The sequence below is a fragment of the Bombina bombina genome, chromosome 5 (assembly GCF_027579735.1).
Source record: "Bombina bombina isolate aBomBom1 chromosome 5, aBomBom1.pri, whole genome shotgun sequence".
Classification (NCBI taxonomy): Eukaryota; Metazoa; Chordata; class Amphibia; order Anura; family Bombinatoridae; genus Bombina; species Bombina bombina.
The window spans coordinates 101,718,608-101,744,729 of record NC_069503.1 but is presented as its reverse complement, the minus strand read 5'-3'; the positions used below and the strand labels follow the sequence as shown (position 1 = coordinate 101,744,729).

Genomic DNA, 26,122 nt, shown 5'->3' with positions numbered 1-26,122 from the left:
CATCAGCCAATAGTTTTTTTTCCTACCTTAATTCCGATTGGCTGATAGAATCCTATCAGCCAATCGGAATTCAAGGGACACCATCTTGGATGACGTCATTTAAAGGAACAGTCATTCGTTGAGGACTTTGGCCCGATTGGGTGAAGACGTCTCAAGGTAGGGTGATCTTCAAGGGGTTAATGTTAGGTTTTATTAAGGGGGGATTGGGTGGGTTTTAGAGTAGGGTTGGGTGTGTGGATGGTGGGTTTTAATGTTGGGGATATTGTATTTTTTTTTTACAGGTAAAAGAGCTTATTACTTTGGGGCAATGCCCCGCAAAAAGCCCTTTTAAGGGCTATTTGTAATTTAGTATAGGGTAGGGATTTTTATTATTTTGGGGTGCTTTTTTATTTTATTAGGGAGATTAGATTAGGTTTAATTAGTTTAAAAATTTGTAATTATTTTTTTATTTTCTGTAATTTAGTGTGTGTTTGTTTTTTTGTATTGTATTTTATTTTATTGTATTTAATTGTATTTAGTTTAGGTATTAAATTTAATTATAGTGTAGTGCTAGGTGTAAGTGTAACTTAGGTTTATTTTTATTTTACAAGTACTTCTGTATTTATTTTAGCTAGGTAGTTATTAAATAGTTAATAACTATTTAATAACTATTGTACCTAGTTAAAATAAATACAAAGTTGCCTGTAAAATAAAAATAAACCCTAAGCTAAAATGTAACTATTAGTTATATTGTAGCTAGCTTAGGGTTTATTTTATAGGTAAGTATTTAGTGTTAAATAGGAATAATTTATTTAATTGTAGTAATTTTATTTAGATTATTTTAAATTATATTTAAATTAGAGGGGGGTTTGGGTTAGGGTTAGACTTAGGTTTAGGGGTTAATAACTTTATTATAGTGGCAGCGATGTTGGGGGCGGCAGATTAGGGGTTAATAAATGTAGGTAGGTTGCGGCTACATTGGGGGTGGCAGATTAGGGGTTAATAAATATAATGTAGGTGGCAGCGATGTCCGGAGCGGCAGATTAGGGGTTAATAATATAATGTAGGTGGCGGCAATGTCGGGCGGCAGATTAAGGGTTAATAAGTGTAAGATTAGGGGTGTTTAGACTCAGGGTTCATGTTAGGGTGTTGGGTGTAGACATAAAATGTTATTTCCCCATAGGAATTAATGGGGCTGCGTTAGGAGCTGAACGCTGCTTTTTTGCAGGTGTTAGGTTTTTTTTCAGCCAGCTTCTAAATATATGTATTGTACTTATATTTGCCATGGGTCAGGTTCTGGGAAATGCATTTTTTAGGATTTTTTTTTTTCTTACCTGGGGTATAGTCTTTTTTAAGATTGACTGTTATTTTAAATTTGCAGGCAAAATTAGGCTCGCAAGGGCGCAAAATGCCAAAGTATATTGCGTCATTTTTGGTGCAAGATTTTTTGGTGCGAAGTTACGTTCGATGACGCAAATTCGTCATTTCCGGCATTTTAGTCAATGCCGAATCCTTTCACAAGGTTGCGTATTCAATGACGCAAGTGTGTCATTTCCAGATGTTGTTAGCCAAAAAAATTCTGTTTGTGTTGTGCGTCATACTTGTCGCCAAATATTTTCATTATTTAAAACCCCATTCCTATATGCCTCTTGCCTTTTTCTCTATCAGAGGGCTATGCTGTTTGCATTTTTTTCCCATTCCTGAATCTGCCATATAAGGAAATTAATCATTTTGCTTTGTATGTTGTTTTTTCTCTTACTTTTGCAAGATGTCTCGATCTGATCCTGTCTCAGAAATCACTGTTGGAACCCTGCTGCCTGATAACAGTTCTACAAAAGCTAAGTGCATTTGTTGTAAACTTGTGGAGATTATATCTCCAGCTGTGGTTTGTAATAGTTGTCATGATAAACTTTTACATGCAGAGAATGTGTCCATCAGTAATAGTACATTGCCTGCTGTTGTTCCTTCAACATCTAATACACAAGATATACCTGTGAATTTAAAATATTTTATTGCTGATTCTATTCAGAAGGCTTTGTCTGCCATCCCACCTTCTAATAAACGTAAAAGGTCTTTTAAAACTTCTCATAAAGTTGATGAAATTTCAAATGACCGACAACATACTGAATTATCCTCCTCTGATGAGGATCTATCTGTTTCAGAAGTTCCTTCCTCAGATATTGACACTGACAAATCTACTTATTTATTTAAAATGGAGTATATTTGTTCTTTGTTAAAAGAAGTGTTGATTACTTTGGATATTGAGGAAACTAGTCCTCTTGATGCTAAAACTAGGAAATGTTTAAATTCTGTTTATAAATCTCCTGTGGTTACTCCAGAGGTTTTTCCAGTTCCTGATGCTATTTCTGATATGATTTCTAAGGATTGTAATAGGCCTGGTACTACTTTTATTCCTTCTTCAAGGTTTAAAAAATTGTATCCTTTGCCAGCAGTTACATTTGAGTTTTTGGAAAAGATCCCCAAAGTTGATGGGGCTATCTCTACTCTTGCTAAACGTACTACTATTCCTATGGAAGGTAGAACTTCTTTTAAAGATCCTTTAGATAGGAAACTTGAATCTTATCTAAGGAAAGCCTATTTATATTCTGGTCATCTTCTCAGGCCTGCAATTTCTTTGGCTGATGTTGCAGCTGCATCAACTTTTTGGTTGGAACATTTAGCGCAAAAAGAACTAGATTCTGATTTGTCTAGCATTGTTCCCATGCTTCAACATGCTAATCATTTTATTTGTGATGCCATTTTTTATATAATCAAAATTGATGTTAAATCTATGTCTTTAGCTATTTTAGCTAGAAGAGCTTTGTGGCTTAAAATCTTGAAATGCTGACATGCCTTCTAAGTCTAGATTGCTATCTCTTTCTTTCAAAGGTAATAAGTTATTTGTTTCTCAGTTGGATTCAATTATTTCAACTGTCACTTGGGGGGGGGGGGAGTTTTTTTGCCTCAGGATAAAAGACCTAAGGGTAAATCTAAAGCTTCTAACCGTTTCGTTCCTTTTGACAAATTAAGAAACAGAAGCCTATTCCTTCCCCCGAGGAATCTGTTTCCAATTGGAATAAATCCAAGCCATTTAAGAAACCAAAGCCAGCCCCCAAGTTCCAATATTAAATCGAAGAGCAGTGGGGACATAGGGCAACCCTGCCTTGTACCCCTCTTTAGGGGAAAAGATTAAGATAAATAACTATTAACCAAAACCGAGGCCTCTGAGTCTGAGTATACATTCGCTATTAACCCCAGGAACCCACCCTCAAAACCATATCTTACCAATGCTTCCATCATGAAGGCCCACTCCACTCTGTCGAAGGCCTTCTCTGCATCCAAGGATAGCAGGAAGGCCTCCGGCAGAGCCGAGCCACCCTCCCCATAGTTATGATCACTGTACTTACATATTACTTGGAGTATCTTCCTTATGTTCATTTCTGGATTTCTACCTATTACAAAACCCGCCTGATTAATATGGAGTAATTTTGGAAGAATTATTTTAAGTCTATCAGCCATTATTTTCATCAATATCTTGTAATCAAGATTCAAGAGAGAGATCGGCCTGTAAGAGGAAAGTTGTGTAACATCTTTACCCTCCTTTGCAAGAAGAAGAATATTGGCTGACTTAAACTGTGCAGAGATCTTTTGACCATGTATAAAAAAGTAATTATATACTTCCCTTAAAGTTATTACAATATCATCTTTAAGGCATAAGTAAAATTCTAATGGCAAGCCATCTGGCCCAGGTGCTTTCCCTTTACTCATAGCCTTTAAGGTATTTAATATATCTGTCTCAGACATTAGGTGCATTAAACTCTGCTTTATCCTTCTCTGAAATTTTTGGAAGCTTAATGCTTGTCAAGAACCTCTGAATAGCTTCTTTTTTAGGAGATTGAGAGGAATATAAATCTAAAAAAAAACTTCTGAAATAATAATGTAATTTCTTCCACTTTATTTTGTATTTTACCCTCTGAATTAATCAGACCTATTGTTTTCCTTTTTTTGGTTCTATTAATCAGGTTTGCTAGATATTTACTACCTTTGTTACGAAATCTTTCAAAATATGCTGTACCTTTCAAGAGGGCTTTCCCCGCTATAGAGTGCAAAAAAATCCTCTTTATTTTTTAGCTTTGTAATAAGCTTCTCTGTTCCCCCTTTGTCGGAGATTTTCTCATTCTTGAATATGCTAAAGATAAAACCTGACTAATTTGAGCTTCTTTCTTTGTTCTAATTACATACGTTGTAATGTCTGCTTTCAGCGTAGCTTTTGCTGCTTCCCAATATATATCTATATTACCCGTATAGTTTAGGTGATTATACTTAAACTCCTGCCATTTTGCTTTTAAAAACTGAACAAACTTTATTGAATTATTCAGATAACTAGACATGAAGAATGAGTTATAGTTCGGTTTATTAGGCTCCTTTACTATTAAAACTATAGGGGCTTGATCTGATAATGTAAACTCCAAAATTGTTATGTCCTCAACTCCTATTAATCAATGTTCCTGATGTCGGGAATAGATCTAATCGAGCTAAAATCAAATGTGTTTTAGATAAGCATGTGTACTCTAAATTGTTGGGGTTTAAAAATCTCCATACATCCCTCAAGTTATATAAATCTAATAGAGTTTGAGAATATCTTTTTTTTGATATTTTGTATTGCGTTTTGGATTTGTTTTCCTCTGGTTTCCCCCCAGTTTCCCTCTATCAAGAAGATAATCTGGCGTCCTATTATAGTCCCCCATAATTATTATCTCATGCATTGATAATTTGTCTATAATTTAAAAAATATTCCTCCAAAATTTCCAATCTATTTTATTGGGACCATATATATTCCCAATAAAATGTTCCCTACCTTCTATATTTATATGTATAAAAACATACCTTCCTTCTTTATCAATTATTTTTTGCTTAATTGCATAATTCAACTTTTGGTGTAATACAATTGCTACCCCCCCTTGCCAATTTCTTATATGATGAGCTAATGACTTCAGAAACCCATCTTGCCCTAATTTTTTGGTGTTCACATTCAGACAAATGCGTTTCCTGGAGGTCTATAATATCCACTTTTTTCCTACTCAAAAAGTTCACAATGGCTTTACGTTTTATCAGGGAATTTATCTCCCCCACATTCCATGATAGTAGTTTAACCATTATGTTTCTTCAAAGTCTACAATCAACGACAAGAGGAGAAGAGGAGCGGAGGAGGAGAAAAAAAAGGTGAAGAGGGCCAGAGAAAGGGGAGGGGAGCAAACATAAGCAGCCAAAAACACCTGAATATTTTCCTTCCCTTATTGTTCCCATCTTTTTAGCATCTCCATGACCCTTCACTCTATATACTTTCAATTTATTACACACTATGGAATTACCCATCTCATTTCCCATCTTTTGTTCTCCTAACACTTCTCAATGCAGAATTCCTCCCTATCTCACAAAACAAACAAAAAAACATTTCATATCTCAATGCACTGTATATTACCCTCATTGTATATATCCCTAATTACCCTTAAATCTTAATCCCCTTCCTTTCAAACCTTTCTTTTCCCTTTTTTTTCCTTTTAAGATTTCCTTTCCCTAAGTGCTTTACAATCATTTCTCAAATTTTCAATAAACAAGATTATAAATTATTCCTATGAACTCTCTGTGAGTGTCTAAACCCAACCATCTCATTGCACTGTACAGTACCCTCATTGTGAATATCCATATTGTCCCTTAAAACTTAATCCCCTTTCTTTCAAACATTTCTTTTTCCTTTTTTTTTCCTCTTAACAATCATTTCTCAAATTTTCAATAAACAGGATTATAAATTATTCCTATGAACTCTCCGTAAGTGTCTAAACAGATATAAACATACTCATTTGAAAACAAACTAACCCACTTGTGCAATAAACAAAAGGAGAAAACAACCATCTCATTGCACTGTACAGTACCCTCATTGTGAATATCCATATTTTCCCTTAAAACTTAATCCCCTTCCTTTCAAACATTTCATTTTCCTTTTTTTTTCCTCTTAAAATTACCTTTCTCTAAGTACAAACATTTCCCAAATTTTAAATAAACAGAGTTATGTTATTCTTATGAACTCTCTGTGAGTGTCTAAACAAATATAAACATACTCATTTGAAAACAAACTATCCCACTTGTGCAATCATAAAAAAGAAAAAAATATATATGTGTGTATATATATATATATATATATATATATCCCTTAGGGGGGAAACATCACTGAGAAGTGATAAGAAACCCATCCATCAAAAACTAGCTGGGCTTCAAATCTTTGTCCAAAAATCTTTGGGCCTGATCAGCCCAATCGTTCCCTGATCTGATTCTCAATTTAGCCGGATACATTAGGGAGAAGTTCTTCCCCTACTTCACCAACCGTGTACAGATAGGTGAGAACAACTTCCTTTTACTTGCAGTCTCATATGAAAAGTCTTGGAAAATTAGGACTCTTCCTTCTTATAGGTGAGCTGTTGTACTTTTCTGTAAGCTCTCAGGATAGCCCATTTACTTTGGAAACATAGGTATTTTACTACCACCGCTCTGGGTCTAGCTGGTCTCATCTCAGATGCTTCTATTATTTGTCCCACCCGGAGGGCTCTTTCTACCACGAACCTGGCCCCTCTACCTTCCATTTCCAGTAATGAGGGCAGAGTTATTTCTGCAAAATGTACCAGGTTCTCTGATTTTAACTCTTCAGTTAGTCCAATTATCCTTAAATTGTTCTGTCTGCTTCTGTCCTCCAGTTCTTCAACTTTAGCTTCCAATCTACCATTTTGTTTAAATAATAGATTGATTTTGGAGTCATAGATGTTTAAATTATCTTCACAATATAAAATTATTTGCTCCATTTCTGTGAGCCGCTCATTCTGACTTTTCAACTCCTCCATAATTGAAGCCAATTTCATATTTATCTCTTCCATTTTGGGAAAAATTAGGGCAGAAATTTGACTAGCGATAATATTAGCCTCAGTTTCCTCAATTTTATCTTCCAGTATTGATGAGCCAGAGATATTGATGTTCTTATTGGGTTTTCTTTCCTCCATTTTCTGTTTTGGTGACATTTTCTGGGACTTCAAATATTTATCCATCCAGAACCTTTCCTCTATTATTACGCATATACCAGTGTCTCAGTTTGATTATTGTTAAATCTTTAAGGAGAGTAGAGAAGGGACTTATGCTAAGACCATGGAATATATTCTCTGTGCTAAAAGATAAACAAAAGTTCCAAAGCAACCACCTTTTATAATTGGTCTATATTGATAATTTTCCACATTAACTTTAACCAGGTGAAAGTTGCAGACCCAGCCCTCTTTGATTATAAACAAACTTAAAACAGAAAAGAATTGTAGAGACTTAATAAGTAACTACACATAAGACAGGGATTTCAGCATTTTCTTTTTTTATTTGGTTACAATAACCTTAAAAAACTTCCCATTTGGGAAATAAACACAGTGCAATATTGTTCTTGCAAGCCTATACCAGATGAAAAATCACTGATACTCGGCTATACGTAAGAACCACATCCAGGTTGTACACAGAGAACTAAGACTTTTCTGTCCTAGAAAATAATTATAAAGCATTTACACATTGGTCATATACCTATGTGGCATACACAACAAATATCACCTCTAACAGAGGGTGGCTATGCCAATATGCACAAATCGGCCACCATGTTACACCATGAGGATCTATATTTGTTGGGGATAAAGGTTACCTAAAGATGGCAAGTACATGTTGTAAATTCAATCAATGTAACTTATCCAGCAAATAACACCTCTAACAGAGGATGGCTATGCCCATATGCACAAATCGGCCATCATGTTACTCCATGAGGATCTATATTTGATGGTGATGTAGATTACCTAGAAAAGGCAAATATTTATTGTAAATTCAATAATAGTTACTGTAACACATAAACAATAATAGACTTTATGAAGGCAACCTATAAGTACATAGTTAAAGCATGCTTAGAATCGGTAATATTGGGCCAGAGGGAACTGGACAACACCTATTTCAGAAGGCACCCCTAACATATCTGAAGGATGCGGTGTCATGAAATATAAACTAGGATCTATGTTCGGTCCCCAACATCAGGTCACAAAAATACTGCATAATAAGTTTGTATAAGGAGCTCATTTTACAAATACATTGCAAACTGTAAAAAACAAAGTAACAAATTTCATATTTCTTATTTATAAAAGCCGTTGTCATACATGTCCTTAGCGGACAATAGGAGGTAAAAAGCCAGTCCTTGGCCAATTTATGGGTGTTCCCTCCAAACTGGATAGTACTTTTTGTAAATACCGTCCAGAATAAGTGTTATCACTTGCCAAATGAAAACCGCTATATAGTTACGTATGCAGAGGGGTAAAATTCCTTCCCACTGTTGTGGCAAATCACGGTTTCTGTTGAGACAATCTTCAAAGGCAAAGACAAACATGCGTGTATCCAAACGGCTTAATGGAGACTGTAACTGCCAACTTTGTTTCAAATTGTTGCGGCTTGATTACAAACTTGCTTGATCCAGGACAGAGCAGCCCGCTCTGTATACGTCACTGCCGACGCGTGTTTCACCCCCCACGGGACCACTGCGTCATGGGGTTTCCTCAGGGCAAATGGATAGAGAACGTAAACAGTCTCAGCTATTTACCGATCTTAACTCCCAGTGATTGGATGAACATTTAGGAGACAGCACCCAATGCCTAAAGCATATGCCTAAAGCATAAAAACAAAAAACCTGTGTATTTACAGGAAGCGTGGTTCAGATGGATAGCCTTAAGATAGTTTATATATTATGAATTGAAGAATTATTTTCTCTAAAATTTATAATGAGAATATGTAGATACACACAATGTACAAAGAAAGAGTAATGTAAACACTACTGTGAGACTATTACCTAATGTGAAGAAAAGTTATTATATTGCCCTCATTCATCTACATTGATAATAGTTTAAATCAAAATAAAAATTAATATTGAGTTGTATTCACATTCTGTGCCTCCCAGAGGTCCGTCCACTAAACAATGAAGGAAAAAATATGAAAGAAAAAATATATTCAAAGAAAGAATATATACATATCCTAATCTTTTATAGAAAAGCAGCAAACTCAAACTTCTCATTTAGTCCCTTTGGGGCCAGAGTTTGTAGTTTATACATCCAGGCTGTTTCCTTTTTGAGAAGTATATTATCAATGTCCCCTCCTCTGCCAAAGAGGGAAACTGTCTCTATACCTATAACCTTGAGGTCCATTAGATTGGAATTATGGTGAATTAGAAAATGCAGGGCTACCCCATTTTTTTATGTCACCATCCTTAGTTGCTTTTATATCGTCCCTATGCTCAGTCACCCAGTCTTTCAAAATACGTCTAGTTTTACCTACATAGAAGATCGGGCAACTACAGGAAAGTAGGTAGATAACATTCTCTGTTTTACAGTTAATAAACTGTTTAATGGGAAAAGTTTTACCTCCAGTTGAGAAGGTTTTGGAGGGAGCTATGTATCTACATAGGACCCAATGTCCACATTGAAAACACCCTTTGACCTTTCTATGTTCACCTAACCAGTCCTTCGGATTTGGACTTTTTACATAGAAGCTTTTGATGAGTTTATCCTTTAAATTGGGAGCTCGTCTAGCTACCAATGAGGGTTCTACCCCCACAAGCTTAGAAACTCCTTCATCAGCTTGCAAGAATTGCCATTTTTCTTTCAAAATACATTGTATCTTTTCCCAATGACAGTTAAACTCTGTGACAAAGTGAATTGTAGGATCTCGTGGTTTTTCTCTGTTTTGATAAAAGCATCTCTATTCTCTTTCCTTGCTCTATTCATGGCAAAATTTAGGTTACGTTTAGAGAAACCTCTTTTTTCGAACCTGTTATACAGCTCCTTAGCATGTTGATTGTATTTCCTCAAGCTTGAGCAATTTCTCCTTAGACGGAGAAACTGCCCAACCGGAATACCTCTTATTAGAGACTTTGGGTGGTGGCTAGAGGTTTCCAAAATGTTATTGGTAGCCGTTAGTGATGTTGCGAACATAAAATTTTGTGTTAGCGAACAGTGAACGCGAACTTCCACAACTGTTCGCGAACAGGCGAACCGGGCGATCCGCCATAGACTTCAATAGGCAGGCGAGTTTTAAAACCCACAGGGACTCTTTCTGGCCACAATAGTGATGGAAAAGTTGTTTCAAGGGGACTAACAACTGGACTGTGGCATGCCGGAGGGGGATCCATGGAAAATTACATGTTGATGCAGAGTCTGGTTTTAATCCATAAAGGGCATAAATCACCTAACATTCCTAAATTGTTTGGAATAACGTGCTTTAAAACATCAGGTATGATGTTGTATCGATCAGGTAGTGTAAGGGTTACGCCCGCTTCACAGTGACAGACCAAACTCCCCGTTTAACGCACCGCAAACAACCGCAAACAGTCCATTTGAACAACCGCAAACTCCCCATTTGCACAAGGTTGGATACCAAGCAGTGATCAAGCGTGTCAATACACGCGAAACATGTCTGCGGTTTGCTCAGCTGTGACCCTGACCTCTTGCTAAATGGAGCATTTGCTCTGAATTTGTTTTTACATTCAAGTCCCAATAAATTTCTATCTTTTTATTTGGATGCCTCAAGGAAGTTCTTTTTGTATACTTACATTTCTCCTTATTACGGTGCATGCTGCTTGATTGACCTCCTGCCCTGTGTAGCCCGGATGTACTCTGTGGATCTACTGGATACCAAGCTAGCCATGTCCCGTTCCTTGTCCTCACTGATGTCATTGAAGGTCTCTTCCTCCACCCAGCCACGTACAACACCAAGGGTCCTCGAAAGGTGACAACAAGCACCCTGGGACACTTGCTGTGTTTGGTCTTCCACCTCCTCAAAGCCACCTTCCTCCTCTGACTCCTCTTCTTCAGACTACTCTCTCTGCATTGCCTCTCTCTGCATTATTATAAGGTGTGTTAAGTAGTACTCTTCCTATCAGTTTAATCCCTGTTACGTCCCCTATCAGGGGACGTGTATATGACATCAATTTAAGGAACCGGGAGATGGAAAAAGATGCCTGGTCGGTCCTCCTACTTCAAATTAGGGGCACTGCGCGTGCAATCTAATGTGCCACCAGATAGGAGTGGTGTATTAAGTAGTACTATTCTTATCAGTTTAATCCCTGTTACGTCCCCTATCAGGGGACGTGTATATGGCATCGATTTTAGGAACCGGGAGATGGAAAAAGATGCTTGGTCGGACCTCCTACTTCAAATTTGGAGCACTGCGCATGCAATCTAATGTGCCACCAGATAGGAGGGTATGTTAAGTAGTACTATTCCTATCAGTTTAATCCCTGTTATGTGCCTTTTTTTTTGTTTGGTTTTTGAAGCCACAGTGCAGCACCAGAGGCCAGAAAAATTAGGCATGTACACATGCCTAAAAAATTAGGTATTGATGTTTGTTTCCCAGGCAGAAAGTGCCCTAAAACATTGCGGCTTGAACCCTAGTTGGTGGCGGATAAGTCACGCAAGTCATCCGGCATTCAGAGATAAAATACAGCAACGTGTGGACCATTTTTAGCCCAAGGCTGCTCATTTCATCAGGCCTTTTTTAGTCGAATGTATCGCCCACTGTCAGTCTCTTCGGGATCCATCCCTCATTCATCTTAATAAAGGTGAGGTAATCTAGACTTTTTTGACCTAGGTGACTTCTCTTCTCAGTGACAATACCTCCTGCTGCACTGAAGGTCCTTTCTGACAGGACACTTGAAGCGGGGCAGGCCAGAAGTTCTATCGCAAATTGGGATAGCTCAGGCCACAGGTCAAGCCTGCACACCCAGTAGTCAAGGGGTTCATCGCTCCTCAGAGTGTTGATATCTGCAGTTAAGGCAAGGTAGTCTGCTACCTGTCGGGCGAGTCGTTCTCTGAGGGTGGACCCCGAAGGGCTGTGGCGATGTGTAGGACTTAAAAAGCTCTGCATGTCCTCCATCAACAACACGTCTGTAAAGCATCCTGTCCTTGCCGGCGTGGTCGTGGGAGGAGGAGGATTACTTTCCCCTCTTTCCCTGTTAGATTCCCGTTGTGCTGTGACATCACCCTTATACGCTGTGTAAAGCATACTTTTAATTTTTTTTTGGAACTGCTGCATCCTTTCCGACTTGCGGTAATTCGGTAACATTTCAGGCACTTTATGCTTATACCTGGGGTCTAGTAGCATGGACACCCAGTACAGGTCGTTCTCCTTCAGCCTTTTTATACGAGGGTCCCTCAACAGGCACGACAGCATGAAAGACCCCATTTGCACAAGGTTGGATGCCGAGCTACACATGTCCCGTTCCTCATCCTCAGTGATCTCACTGAAGGTATCTTCTTCCCCCCAGCCACGTACAACACCACGGGTACCAGATAGGTGACAACGAGCACCCTGGGATGCCTGTTGTGGTTGGTCTTCCTCCTCCTCCTCCTCAAAGCCACATTCCTCCTCTGACTCCTCTTCCTCACAATCCTCTTCCAGCATTGCCGCAGGTCCAGCAAGCGATGCTGATAAGGCTGTTTCTGGTGGTGATGGTGACCACAACTCTTCCTCTTCACGCTCATCTATGGCCTGATCCAGCACTCTTTGCAGGACACGCTCCAGGAAGAAAACAAATGGTAGGATGTCGCTGATGGTGCCTTCGGTGCGACTGACTAGGTTTGTCACCTCCTCAAAAGGACGCATGAGCCTACAGGCATTGCACATGAGTGTCCAGTAATGTGGCAAAAAAATTCCCAGCTCCGCAGAGGCTATCCTAGCACCCCGGTCAAACAAATAGTCGTTAACGGCTTTTACTTGTTTGATGAGGCGGTCGAACATTAGGAGTGTTGAATTCCAACGTGTCGGGCTGTCGCAAATCAAGCGCCTCACTGGCATGTTTCGACGCTGGATATCTGAAAAGTGCACCATGGCCGTGTAGGAACTCCTGAAATGGCCACACACCTTCCTGGCCTGCTTCAGGACGTCCTGTAAGCCTGGGTACTTATGCACAAAGCGTTGTACGATCAAATTACACACATGTGCCATGCATGGCACATGTGTCAACTTGCCCAAATTCAATGCCGCAACCAAATTTCTTCCGTTGTCACAAACCACTTTGGCGATCTCCAGTTGGTGTGGAGTCAGCCACTGATCCACCTGTGTGTTCAGGGCGGACAGGAGTGCTGGTCCGGTGTGACTCTCTGCTTTCAGGCAAGTCAACCCCAAGACGGCGTGACACTGCCGTATCTGGGATGTGGAATAGTACCTGGGGAGCTGGGGGGGTGCCGTTGATGTGGAGCAAGACGCAGCAGCAGAAGAGGACTCACCCGAGGAGGTTATGGAAGAGGATGGGGTAGGAGGAGTAGAGGAGGTGGCAGCAGGCCTGCCTGCATGTCGTGGCGGTGTCACCAACTCCTCTGCAGAGCCACGCATTCCATGCTTGGCAGCCGTCAGCAGGTTTACCCAATGCACAGTGAAGGTGATATACCTGCCCTGACCATGCTTTGCAGACCAGGTATCAGTGGTCAGATGGACCCTTGCCCCAACACTTTGTGCCAGACATGCCATTACTTCCTTTTGCACAATCGAGTACAGGTTGGGGATTGCCTTTTGTGCAAAGAAATTTCGGCCGGGTACCTTCCACTGCGGTGTCCCAATAGCTACAAATTTTTTAAACGCCTCAGACTCCACCAGCTTGTATGGTAAAAGCTGGCGGGCTAAGAGTTCAGACAAGCCAGCTGTCAGATGCCGGGCAAGGGGGTGACTTTGTGACATTGGCTTCTTACGCTCAAACATGTCCTTGACAGACACCTGACTGTGGGCAGATGAGCAGGAACTGCTCAAGGCGAGACATGGAGTGGCGGATGGTTGAGAGGGGGCAAGGAGGACAGCAGTGGTTGACGTGGCTGAAGATGCTGGACCAGGAGGAGGATGGCAGCTTTGAGTTTGTGTGCTGCTTGTACTCATGTGTTGATCCCATAGGCGTTTGTGATGTGCGATCATGTGCCTTAGCAAAGCAGTTGTACCTAGGTTTCTTTTGGCACAGGTTGCAAATGGCATCGCTGTTGTCAGAGGCAGACACACACAAAAAATGCCACACTGCTGAGCTCTGCAATGACGGCATTCTGGTGGTGGCAACAGCATGCGTTGATTGGCGTGCTGTCTGGCTGACCCCGGGTGCCGATGCATGCTGTCTGACTGTGCCACTAGCTCCTTGCGACGACCTCCCCCTGCTTCCAACTCGTCTCCTCCTCCTCTCTGTCTCCCCATCTGAACTTTCCCCCTCTTCTTCTCTTCTAGCGAGCACCTATGTGACATCCACGGAAGCATCGTCATCATCAACCGCTTCACTTATATCTGACAACTCAGCAAAGGAAGCAGCAGTGGGTACAACATCATCATCACACCGTACGTCCATGTGTGTAATGCTGCCTGACTGAGACATATCCTTGTTATCTACATCCTCTGGAAATAATGGTTGCGCATCACAATCACTCATTTCTTCCAACTGATGTGTAAATAACTCCTCTGACAGATCAAGTGAAGCGGCTGTGGTGCTAGTGTTGGTGGTGGTGGCAGGCGGGCGAGTGGTAACTTAAGAGGTGCCCGAAGCTGGAGGAGGATGGTGCGTCAAGGTTCCGAGCAGAAGCTGTAGAAGATTGGGTGTCCTGTGTTAGCCAATCAACTATGTCCTCAGAACTGTTCAAGTTCAGGGTACGTGGCCTCTGAATACTGGGCATTATTCTAGGGCCAAAGGGAATCACAGCTACTATGCGTGGTACTATGCGTGCAAGCTACTGTGACAACAGATATGAGAGTGGCACTGTGCACTGGCAGAAGTTGGCAGAGTAGACGCTGTAGGCCTGACACACACGCTTGCAGACAACTAACTGCTATTCAATCTATTACAGTCAAAATTGTATTTTTTTTTTAAATGTACACTACTGTTACACCAGATATGAGTTGCACTGGTGTGACACTGTGCCCTGGCAGGCACTGAAACGCACACATGTGAAGGAAACTGATTGCTATTATTTAACACAGTCAAAAAAGTGTTTTTTTTTTTTAAATGTACACTACTGTTACACCAGATATAAGTTGCACTTAGGTGACACTGTGTCCTGGCAGGCACTGAAATGCACACGTGTGAAGGGAACTGACTGCTATTATTTAACACACTCAAAAAAGTGTTGTTTTTTTTAAATGTACACTACTGTTACACCAGATATGAGTGTTGGCACTGGGCAAGTTGGCACAGTATACGCTGTGAGCCTGACACACACGCTGGCAGGCAGGCAACTGCAATTAGATTACACAGGAAAAAAAAAAAGCAGACTGATGTTCTAGCCTTAAAAAGGGCTTTTTGGGGTTCTGTCCTTACAGCAGAGATCAGATGAGTCCTTCAGGACTGTAGGGGACACTGAATACACTAGCCTAGCTATTGATTTCCCTATTAAATCAGCAGCAGCTACACTGTCCCTCCTCTCACTAAGAATGCAGCTTCCGAATGAATCTACAATGGATGCTGTCCAGGAGGTAGGAGGGTCTTGGAGGGTAGCCGTCTCTTTCCGATATATTTCTGTTGCCAACAAAGTCCCTTCCTTTTTGATCCTAACATCCAAGAAAGTTAGTTCACTTACACTATAATCAAAAGTTAAAAGAATATTGAATTCATGAACATTCAATATTTTGACAAATTCTTTCAAAGACTCCTCCGTGCCCCTCCAAAGGAGGAACACGTCGTCCACATATCGAAGCCAAATTAAGACGTGCTTGTCCAGCCAATCCTGCAAATCACCAAAAACCACCTGGTTTTCCCATAACCCAAAGTGGAGACAGGCGTATGATGGGGCACAAGTGGTACCCATCGCTGTTCCCCTAATTTGCCTATAGAATTTCTGGTCAAAAAGAAAGACATTGTTTGTCAGAACAAATTTCAACTTAGTATGTTTATTATACCCTGGACCTCTACTTTCTAGAAAATATCTAGCAGCTCTTAAGCCTACCTCATGGGGTATGGAAGAGTAGAGACCTTCAACATCTAGTGACACCATGAGAGTATCCTGTTCAACTGCAAGACCATCAGTTTTTCTAAGCAGATCACTGGTGTCTTTTACATAAGATGCTAGGGTAGTTAGAAAAAGTTTCAAAAATCTGTCAACATAATTTCCCAAATTCTCTGTAATGCTCCCAATCCCAGATATTATGGGACGACCCGGAAGGTCTTTTAAATTTTTATGAAGTTTAGGGATACAGTAAAATACTGGGACTCTGGGAAATTTCGTATACAGATAATTACACTCCTTTTTATTGATGATGCCGTCTTTTTTTGCATCATTAAGCAAATGTAACAATTCAGCCTGTATAGACTTGATGGGGCTACTTGGTAGCAAGAGGTACTGATCTTTATTTCTCAGTTGGCGTTTCATTTCATTGGCATATTTCACCTCATCCATTATTACCAAGTTGCCCCCCTTGTCCGCCTGCTTAATAATAATTCCTGTTTGATTAGTTAGCTCAAATAATGCTTTTCCAAGGTTAATCTAAGGCATGATGAAAGAAAATCTGTCTTTGTTTCTATTCCTTTTCCATCCTCCACGTTTCCTTTCTTTTTTACGTGCGTACCTGCTACCCCGTTTTTTGATTTATTATAATTTTCAATGTCCGAACAATCGGTACCTGAATCATACGAATTTCGATTTAAAAAATAGGTGTAAACCTGATTCTTTTTGTAATCGTCCTGATCATGTCCTAACTTTCTACATTTACGCAGTTTAATTTCCTGATGTAATTTAGAAACAGCATCTTTAGTTTCCTCATTTAAATTTCTAATCTCCCTCAAAGCTATTAACTAGCTTCAATGCATCGTCAATTTCAATCTTAATCTTATCCAGTTTAATTATATCTTTATATTCACCATTCTCTGCATGAGGTCAAGAGAACAATAGTCCTCATCCTTTCTAATGTGCATACCTGGATCAAGATGTAGATGAAGCCCTCTAGGTATTATTTTGAGTTTAATGTAATTCTCCAAGCTAAATTTCTCAGCTCTCATTCTAATTTGCTTAGTCACTAAATTTCGATACTTTTTGAAGGCACTATAAATATTTAGAGTGGCATCCCCATCTAGTGGAGTGCTATTTAGAAGTGATTCACCAAGTTCCACTTCCCATTGTTCATCTGAGACTTCAAAGGCCATATTTAACTTCAAAGTATGAACAGTCTACCAAAAAGCTCCAGAATGCAAATACACCACTAAAGAGTAGTAACACTTTTAGGTTTACAAAAATAACCATATACACCAGCCTAAAAGCTGCAACCCATGATAATGAAAAAAGGCAATACAATAACCTATATAAAGTATAGGCAAGCCGTCACAAATAGAGCACTGTGAGTGATGTCTATTGTAAAGCACATCACCAATTCAAATCTTAAGCCACTATTTTAATATAGTTCAAATGCTATATAGCCATATACTCACCCAATAGTTAAGCTATACTAAGTATCCACTAGAAAGCTTAGGTTAAGAGATAAAAAAGATGTGAAGGGAGTCAGGCCTTTATAAATTTGGTAAACCAGGTCATAAATTTAGACCTAGAGTAACCTAAATGTAGGATTTGAAAATGTAGACCCTTAAAATTATTATAAACAAACTTAAAACAGAAAAGAATTGTAGAGACTTAATAATTAACTACACATAAGACAGGGATTTCAGCATTTTCTTTTTTTATTTGGTTACAATAACCTTAACAAACTTCCCATTTGGGAAATAAACACAGTGCAATATTGTTCTTGCAAGCCTATACCAGATGAAAGATCACTGATACTCGGCTATTATACACCAGCTTTTGATAGAGGGATAACTTAAAGCTTGAAATTCAAAATAGTGGGCCCCGAGCTGACCTCCTCTCCTTTCTTCTTTGTTGCTAAGGAGTTTTGCAGTGAAAAGGAAATAAATACATACATAGATTTATATCTATAGTTGAACTTCTCTAGGATTTCTGAGTATCCAAATACTTTATCTTGTATAATGCAGGCTTTTAACATTAGCTTTATTACCTAAAAAGTGTTCACATATTCACTATTCAGTTATTGCTTAATTACTAGCAGTCAATCAGGATCTTACTGTTCAGGTGCTGCTGGCAGTGTTTTCCATACTTCACTCTTCTCAGAGCCACGTATTGCCGCAATCACAACATAGTACCCGTTCTAATAGTACAAAATGGAAAAAAGACCAGTACCTTATTCCCTCTGCTGTTGTGATTTCCTTAAAGCACTCCTCTATAGCCCGAAGCTTGGTCAACTGTCCTGGGGGGAGGGTCTCACCTGTTGTTAATAGTGATTTGGGGTAGAAATCCTTGCAGGAATTTCACGGGCCGACTCATCACATTGAGCCTATGCCGTCCCTCCTGGCCGTGGCTTGCACCAGGAGCATCCAGTCCATCTTGCCCAATGTCACTTTGCCGACCTGCAGACCCACTCTACCTCCGTGGGTTTGTTGATATGCAGCCCTGCTGCTAGACAGAGCTGGCTTGCTTGCTTGCTGGTAGGCACCCAATACATGGCACCTTCACTCTCCACCTTGCTCTGCAGTCACGCAACTCCTCAAACAACTTCCTGCATGACGTGTGATGGCACCACTATGCCACTCCCCCCGTGCATGGGAGTTTTAGGTCTCATGACTGCAGCATCGGACGCAATCCCCTTTTTGCTCGTTTTCATATGAGACCTCTCCAGCTTTGTATGCTGAACCAATGGTGCAGGGATTATACAAGGATATCACAATTAATATCCTTTACATCCTAATGTTCGACTATCTCTGACTTGGTGGTTAGATCACCATCATATAGTTCTAGGGGCCTCTTTTGTTCATCCAACCTGGACTGTGATTACAACAGATGCACATCTTTCAGGTTGGGGAGCTGTTTGAGGATCTCCAACAGCACAAGGAGTTTGGAAATCTCAAGAGGCGAGATTACCAATCAATATTTTGGAACTCTGTGCGATTTTCAGGGCTCTTCAGATTTGGCCTCTGTTGAAGAGAGAACCGTTCATTTGTTTTCAGAGAGACAATATCACAACTGTGGCATATGTCAATCATCAGGGTGGGACTCACAGTCCCCAAGCTATGAAAAAAGTATCCCGGATACTTGCTTGGGCGGAATCCAGCTCCTGTCTAATTTCTGCAGTTCATATCCCAGGTATAGACAATTGGGAAGCGGATTATCTCAGCCGTCAGACTTTACATCCGGGGGAGTGGTCCCTCCATCCAGATGTATTTTCTCAGGTTGTTCAGATGTGTGGTCTTCCAGAAATAGATCTGATGGCTTCTCATTTATACAAGAAACTTCCCAGGTACCTGTCCAGGTCCAGGGATCCTCAGGCAGAAGCAGTGGATGCATTGACACTTCCTTGGTGTTATCAACCTGCTTATATTTTCCTGCCTATAGTTCTTCTTCCAAGAGTGATCTCCAAAATCATCATGGAACAATCATTTGTGTTGCTGGTGGCTCCAGCATGGCCTTCACAGTTTTGGTATGCAGATCTTGTTCAGATGTCCAGTTGCCAACCTTGGCCATTTCCATTAAAGCCGGACCTTCTGTCTCAAGGTCCGTGTTTCAATCAGGATCTCAAATCATTAAATTTGAAGTTATGGAAATTGAACGCCTAGTGCTTAGTCATAGAGGTTTCTGTGACTCAGTGATTAATACTATGTTACAGGCTCGTAAATCTGTTTCTAGAAAGATTTATTATCGAATTTGGAAGAGATATTTAATGGTGTTTTTCTCATAAATTCTCTTGGCATTCTTTTAGGATGGTTTGGATAAGGATTTGTCTGCAAGTTCCTTGAAGGGACAAATCTCTGCTCTTTCTGTTTTATTTTACAGAAAGCTTGCTAAGCTTCCTGATATTCACTGTTTTGTTTAGGCTTTGGTTCGTATCAAGCCTGTCATAAAATCAATTTCTCCTTCTTGGAGTCTTAATTTGGTTTTGAAGGCTTTACAGGCTCCTCTGAATTATCCTCCTTTCTGAATTATCTGCTTTCTCTTGTGAATCTCCTTTTCTGATTTTCCATCAGGATAAGACTGTTTTGCAGACTTCATTTAAATTCTTACCTAAGGTTGTGAATTCTAACAACATTAATAGAGACATTGTTGTCCCTTCATTGTGTCCTAATCCTAAGAATTCTTTGGAGAGATCTTTACATTCTTTGGATGTGGTGAGAGCTCGGAAATATTATGTTTCAGCTACTAAAGATTTCAGGATGACTTCTAGTCTATTTGTTATCTTTTCTGGTTCTAGGAAAGGTCAGAAGGCTTCTGCAGTTTCTTTGGCATTGAGGTTAAAGCTTTTGATTCATCAAGCTTATTTGGAGTCGGGTCAAGCCCCGCCTCAGAGAATTACAGCTCATTCTACTAGATCAGTCTCCACTTTGTGGGCTTTAAAGAATGAAGCTTCAATTGATCAGATTTGCAAAGCAGCAACTTGGTCTTCTTTGCATACATTTATTAAATTCTACCGTTTTGATGTATTTGCTTCTTCGGAAGCAGTTTTTGGTAGAAATATTCTTCAGGCAGCTGTTTCAGTTTGATTCTTCTGCTTATGTTTTAAGTTTTTCCTTTCATTTATGAGAATAAACTTATATTTTGGGTTGTGGATTAATTTTTTTCAGTGAAAAATGGCTGTTTTTATTTTATCCCTGCCTCTTTAGTGACTCTTGCGTGGAGTTTCACATCTTGGGTATTGCTATCCCATACGTCACTAGCTCATGGACTCTTGCCAATTACATGAAAGAGATCATAATTTATGTAAGAACTTACCTGATAAATTAATTTCTTTCATATTGGCAAGAGTCCATGAGGCCCAGCCTTTTTATGGTGGTTATGATTTTTTTGTTTAAAGCAAAATTATTTCCAAATTCCTTTGTTGATGCTTTCTACTCCTTTCTTTATCACCCCACTACTTGGCTATTCGTTAAACTGAATTGTGGGTGTGGTGAGGAGTGTAATTTATAGGCATTTTGAGGTTTGGGATACTTTGCCCCTCCTGGTAGGATTGTATATCCCATACGTCACTAGCTCATGGACTCATGGACATAAATTATGTTTTTTTTATTCAGAACTCTGGACAGCACTTTTTTTATTGGTGGGTTAATTTATCCACCAATCAGCAAGAACAACCCAGGTTGTAAACCAAAAATGGGCCGGCATCTAAACTTACATTCTTGCATCAAATAAAGATACCAAGAGAATAAAGGGGAAAAAAATGATAATAAGAGTAAATTAGTTGCTCTATCTGAATAACAAAAGAAAAAAATTGGGTTCAGTGTCCCTTTAAAGGATGGGGGGTGGAGCACATGACAAATACAAAATGTCTGACAGTGAGAATTAGTAGGAAGTAAAATACCCATACTGCAGTATCCAATTTAACTTATATTTAAACAAATTATATTTAACATTTATTTCAGGAGAAAATATTGTTTTATATAAATGACAGAAAACAAAGATTATAATATATTTGTAAACTTGTGATATGGCCTCACTCATAAATAGATTTTCTACCATTATGTTGTATAGATCTAGGAAGATTCATATTTAAAGTGATAGTAAACGCCCAAAATGTTAATGTTTGATAAAATAGATAATCCTTTATTTACTATTCCCTAGTTTTGCATAACCAACACTGTTATAGAAATATACTTTTTACCTCTGTAATTACCTTGAATCTAAGTTTCTGCAGACTGCTTCCTTATCTCAGATCTTTCTGAAAGACTTGCATTTCAGGTAATTTGTGCTGACTCTTAAATAACTCCATGTGCATGAGCACAATGTTGTTTATATGAAACCCGTGAACTAACATCCTCTAGCTGTGAAAAAATTTCAAATACATTTAGATAAGAGGCAGCCTTCTAGGATTTAGAAATTAGAATAGGAGCCTCCAAGAATTAGCATTCAATTAAGAATACCAAGAGAACAAAGCAAATTTGATGATAAAAGTAAATTAGAAAGTTATTTAAAATAACATTCCCTATCTGAATCATGAACAATTAATTTGGACTTTAATGTCCCTTTAAGGGGCAATTATAACACACACAGTGTTAACTGTACTAAATGCTTGTGGCGAATCAATATCACATATGTAATAACCTAATCAGCTTATCTGTATCACATGAATTGTTACGTGTGCCTTTAATTATAACATACGTACAGTTAATCAGAACCATTATTTATTTTTATCCCTTTAAACCATTTAATATACTTTTTACAGACACGGCCAGAGCACTGAGAGATATTAGCGCTGCGCAATCTGTTGGCACTCTACAAATAACCAATAATAATAATATTGGGTATTGATGTAACTGGAGTGAATAAGGGAACCTTCTTCCTGAACACAGACATTGAAGCCTGTTATCAGCATGAACTCATATGTGTTAGGTGAGTAAAATAGATATTATGCTGACTTTAATTACTGGGAAAATAGAGTAAATCATTCATTAAACAAATATAAACTATTATATTTATATCTGCATCTTTTAAGTACATTTATGTCAGTGATGTTATAAAGAAGGAGCAACTCCCATTTGGATGAGGATCAGGGTAAAAAATATTACTCCCCCTCTGTCCTTTTAGATAGATTGTGTCTAACAACTGCCTAACCTCACCCCCAGACTTCTGTACTCAGAACACCGGCAACTCCACCTTCCCCTGCCCTGCCCTGCCCTGACTTCGCTCATGGAACACCCATAACTACACTTGAATGACTACCTTATTTCCAGTGAGTGTTCCCCACCTGTAAGAATAGACCTTGGAATCTCTGAAATCCTGAAAATCTGTGGATCGCAACTGCAGACAAAAGTTGGTAAATGTATCACTTGGCAATAGATCAGATGTATCCAAAATATCTTTGGCTGCCTTAAGTGAAATTAATACGTAATAATTGGATCAAGTTGTAACATGTATCAACTACTTGATAATATATGATACAGCAAGAGAAGTACTTGAGAAACTGAATAATAGGTAGCAGAGTATAGTATAGAACTTCCATTATGGAACTCAGAGGAGGCAACACTGATTGAATGCTGTTTACACTATGGCTATCAGTAATGCTGTTGCTGAGCAGGAATCCTCGATACTGGTGATGTAGATGGTTTAACCGGAGTCAGCTGAGAGGATGATGATGAGCCAGTGGGTATGTCAGAGTTCCGATAACATGGAGCAGTAGTTATAATCTCGAAGATTTATCTCTGTAGAAATGTTTAGCTGTCATCGACAACAACATAGCAGTATGGTAAGTTGTAGAGGATAGTTCAATAAATTGGAAACAGGATTCCTATATGGAAATGAAACTCCGTTAGAGGGAAACCTGAATGACATCAATTACTCTGCAACCAGGAATGTAAAGAGTGCTGAACAGCGAAATCCAAAGTTCTTAATTCCTGAGAGGTAACTAATAAATCCAGGTAGAACAAAATATAGAAAACTCGAGCTGAGAATTTCTATGGCTGTGTTCCTTGCTTGAACAAAATAACAAAGCACCTGTTAAACATTAAGGTAGCAGTTAAGTAGGGACAGTGGTTTGGATTAACACACAGTAGTGTGACAGCGTGGTCCTAAAGGGAAAAGGATATAGATTCCTTACATGACCCCCTCTTCAAACAAGCCATCCCAAGGCTTGAAGTCTATGACAATGTGCATACCTCCTGTGGAACCGTGACACAAGCCTTGGAGCATTTACATGAGTATGTAGTTCCCACTTATCATCATCTGGAGAGTACCCCTTCCAGCGGACTAAATATTGTAGTTCACCGTCCAAAATTCTAGAGTCCAATAGATCTTGAATCTCAAACTCCTCAGTGTCCAAGAGTATCGGTGCAGGTGGTAATATAGTGTTCCGTACTTTTCCGTTGTCTGGTTTCAACAAAGACACATGGAATGTGGGATGTATCTTGAGGGAAGTTGGTAAGTCAAGGCTTGGCAGCATTTGGGTTGACTATCTTAGAAATGCGAAACGGACCAATGAATAAACCTGCAAGTTTTTTACTCGGTACCTGTAATTTCAGGTTCTTGGTGGAAAGCCAAACCAAATCACCTACAGCGTGTTGAGGGGGTGTTCTTCTTCTGAGATTGTAATATCTCTTTTGGTTGCTTTGTGAGTTTTGGATATTCTTTCGTAACATTTGGAAGTTTTCTGTAATTTCATGTGTCAGGTCATCTATACATGGACAAGGTGATCCATCAGCACTTAGTAAAGAGATCCTAGGGTGATATGCGTAGTTCTAAAAAAAACTGAGTAATTGTAGATGATGAGTTTAACGTATATTGTTATAGGCAAATTCTGCCATGGTAGATGGTTCGTCCAAATTTTTATCATAGGAACAATAACACCTCAGATACTGTTCCAACCACTGGTTCAGGCGTTCTGATTGTCCATTAGTTTGTGGGTGGTAAGAAGTGCGGAATCGATGATCTAACTGTAAAACCTGACACAGATGTTTCCCAAAATGAAAAGTGAACTGACTACCTCTGTCAGTAGTCAATATGGAGGGAATACCATGGTATTTGACTACATGATCTAGGAAAAGTTGTGCTGTTTGTGCTGATGAAGGGAGTTTACGGGATGAAATGAGCCATCTTAGTAAGTAAATCGATGAGCACAAGTATCGTATTATTTCCTGAACTGAGCAGTAGATCAACGATAAAGTCTGATCCCAAGTGATTCCAAGGTTAGTTTGGTATCTATATGGGCATCAGTAGACTGTAAGGAGATTTTTTCTCTGGTTTTGATGTTGTGCAAGAATTTTGAATATATTTTCTGACATTGTTAGACATATTAGGCCACCAATAAAGTCTATCTAAAAGATCTTTAGTTCTCCTGATTCCAGAGAGGGGAGAGTCATGATGTTGTGTGAGTACTACAGATCTAAGTTCTTCAGGTATGTAGAGTTTTGACCTTTTTGAGGTCTTTGATTGGCAGATCCATATCTGTACGTAAGGTAGATTAAAGTTGCGAGGAGAATACTGGTAACAATCCTAGGAAATTCTTTTGAGGAAACTAAACAGAAGTCACCGTGATAGATACTATCACCAGGCTTCTATAGGAGGCGCTTAACTCTTGCAAGAAATGTACATAAAAATACAAAGATATATGTACTTGTATATAAATGTGAAGGGATGTCAACTAACAATAGGACAAATGTCAATGTTTTACACCAAATAAACCCACACAGTATGTTAGATATCAAGTGAGTAATGCTGTGTTCAAGTGTTAAGAATTGTACAGATCTATAGTCTGGGCAAACCAGATCTGGAAAGTCCAGCGAGTTTCTTCAAATGTCCATCAATACTTGAACAGGCTGCTCTCTGTCTTCACCCAACGGGATGATGTAATTCTATGATGTAAAACAAAAACAGAAACAGAGGCGCCACATGTGTAGATCAATATAACCAAAAAATCCAATAAAGGAGCAGAATAAGGGTACTCACAAACGAGGCGGCACTCTCTTGTGCCAGTAGGGGCGGGCTGGTTTTCAACAGCAAACCAGCTGGCTGTGTGTTGATCTCCCCCAAATAGAACTGGAAATCTTTGTCTCCTGGATCCCGGCTCAATTCTCCTTATGGAAATGACAAACTTCGGCCAAAACTGCAGTGGAAGGAGGAGGAAGAGCTAGAATGCCCTTAGGTTACTGCTATGAGGGTAGTTACACCAACACCAGACTTATGTAAAAGTATAAAATCAGTATTTTATTATACAAAATAAAAATACCAAACGGTATAGCAAATTACAGCTGGGTGATGACAACCTATCTCCCCATAAAACCATACAATATAGCGACGCGTTTCTCGGGGAACACCCCGTTTCCTCAGGCTTGTATATTCATTGTGTACATGGAAGCCCTTTATATAGGGCTCAGTAACCTAATGTTCAAATAAACCCTCCCCTTCCTTTGCACAGATTAACCTATCACGTCCTTCCTTTCCCAACACTCCCCATTGTTGTGGTGGTGTACTGTTCAATTAATTAAATTGGTATGTTGCATCTATATTGTCAAGTATAAAACATTGTTTACCGATGTGTCTATAAAGAGTATATGATAGTGAGCAGTTAGATCGAAGATTGACAGTTTCGATCGTTCACTGTG

General features: G+C 39.3%; 1 pseudogene; it reads right to left on the bottom strand.

Moving 5' to 3' along the window:
* Positions 1-26,122, bottom strand: part of LOC128659997 (zinc finger protein 850-like) — a 254,398-nt pseudogene that overhangs the window by 141,397 nt on the left and 86,879 nt on the right.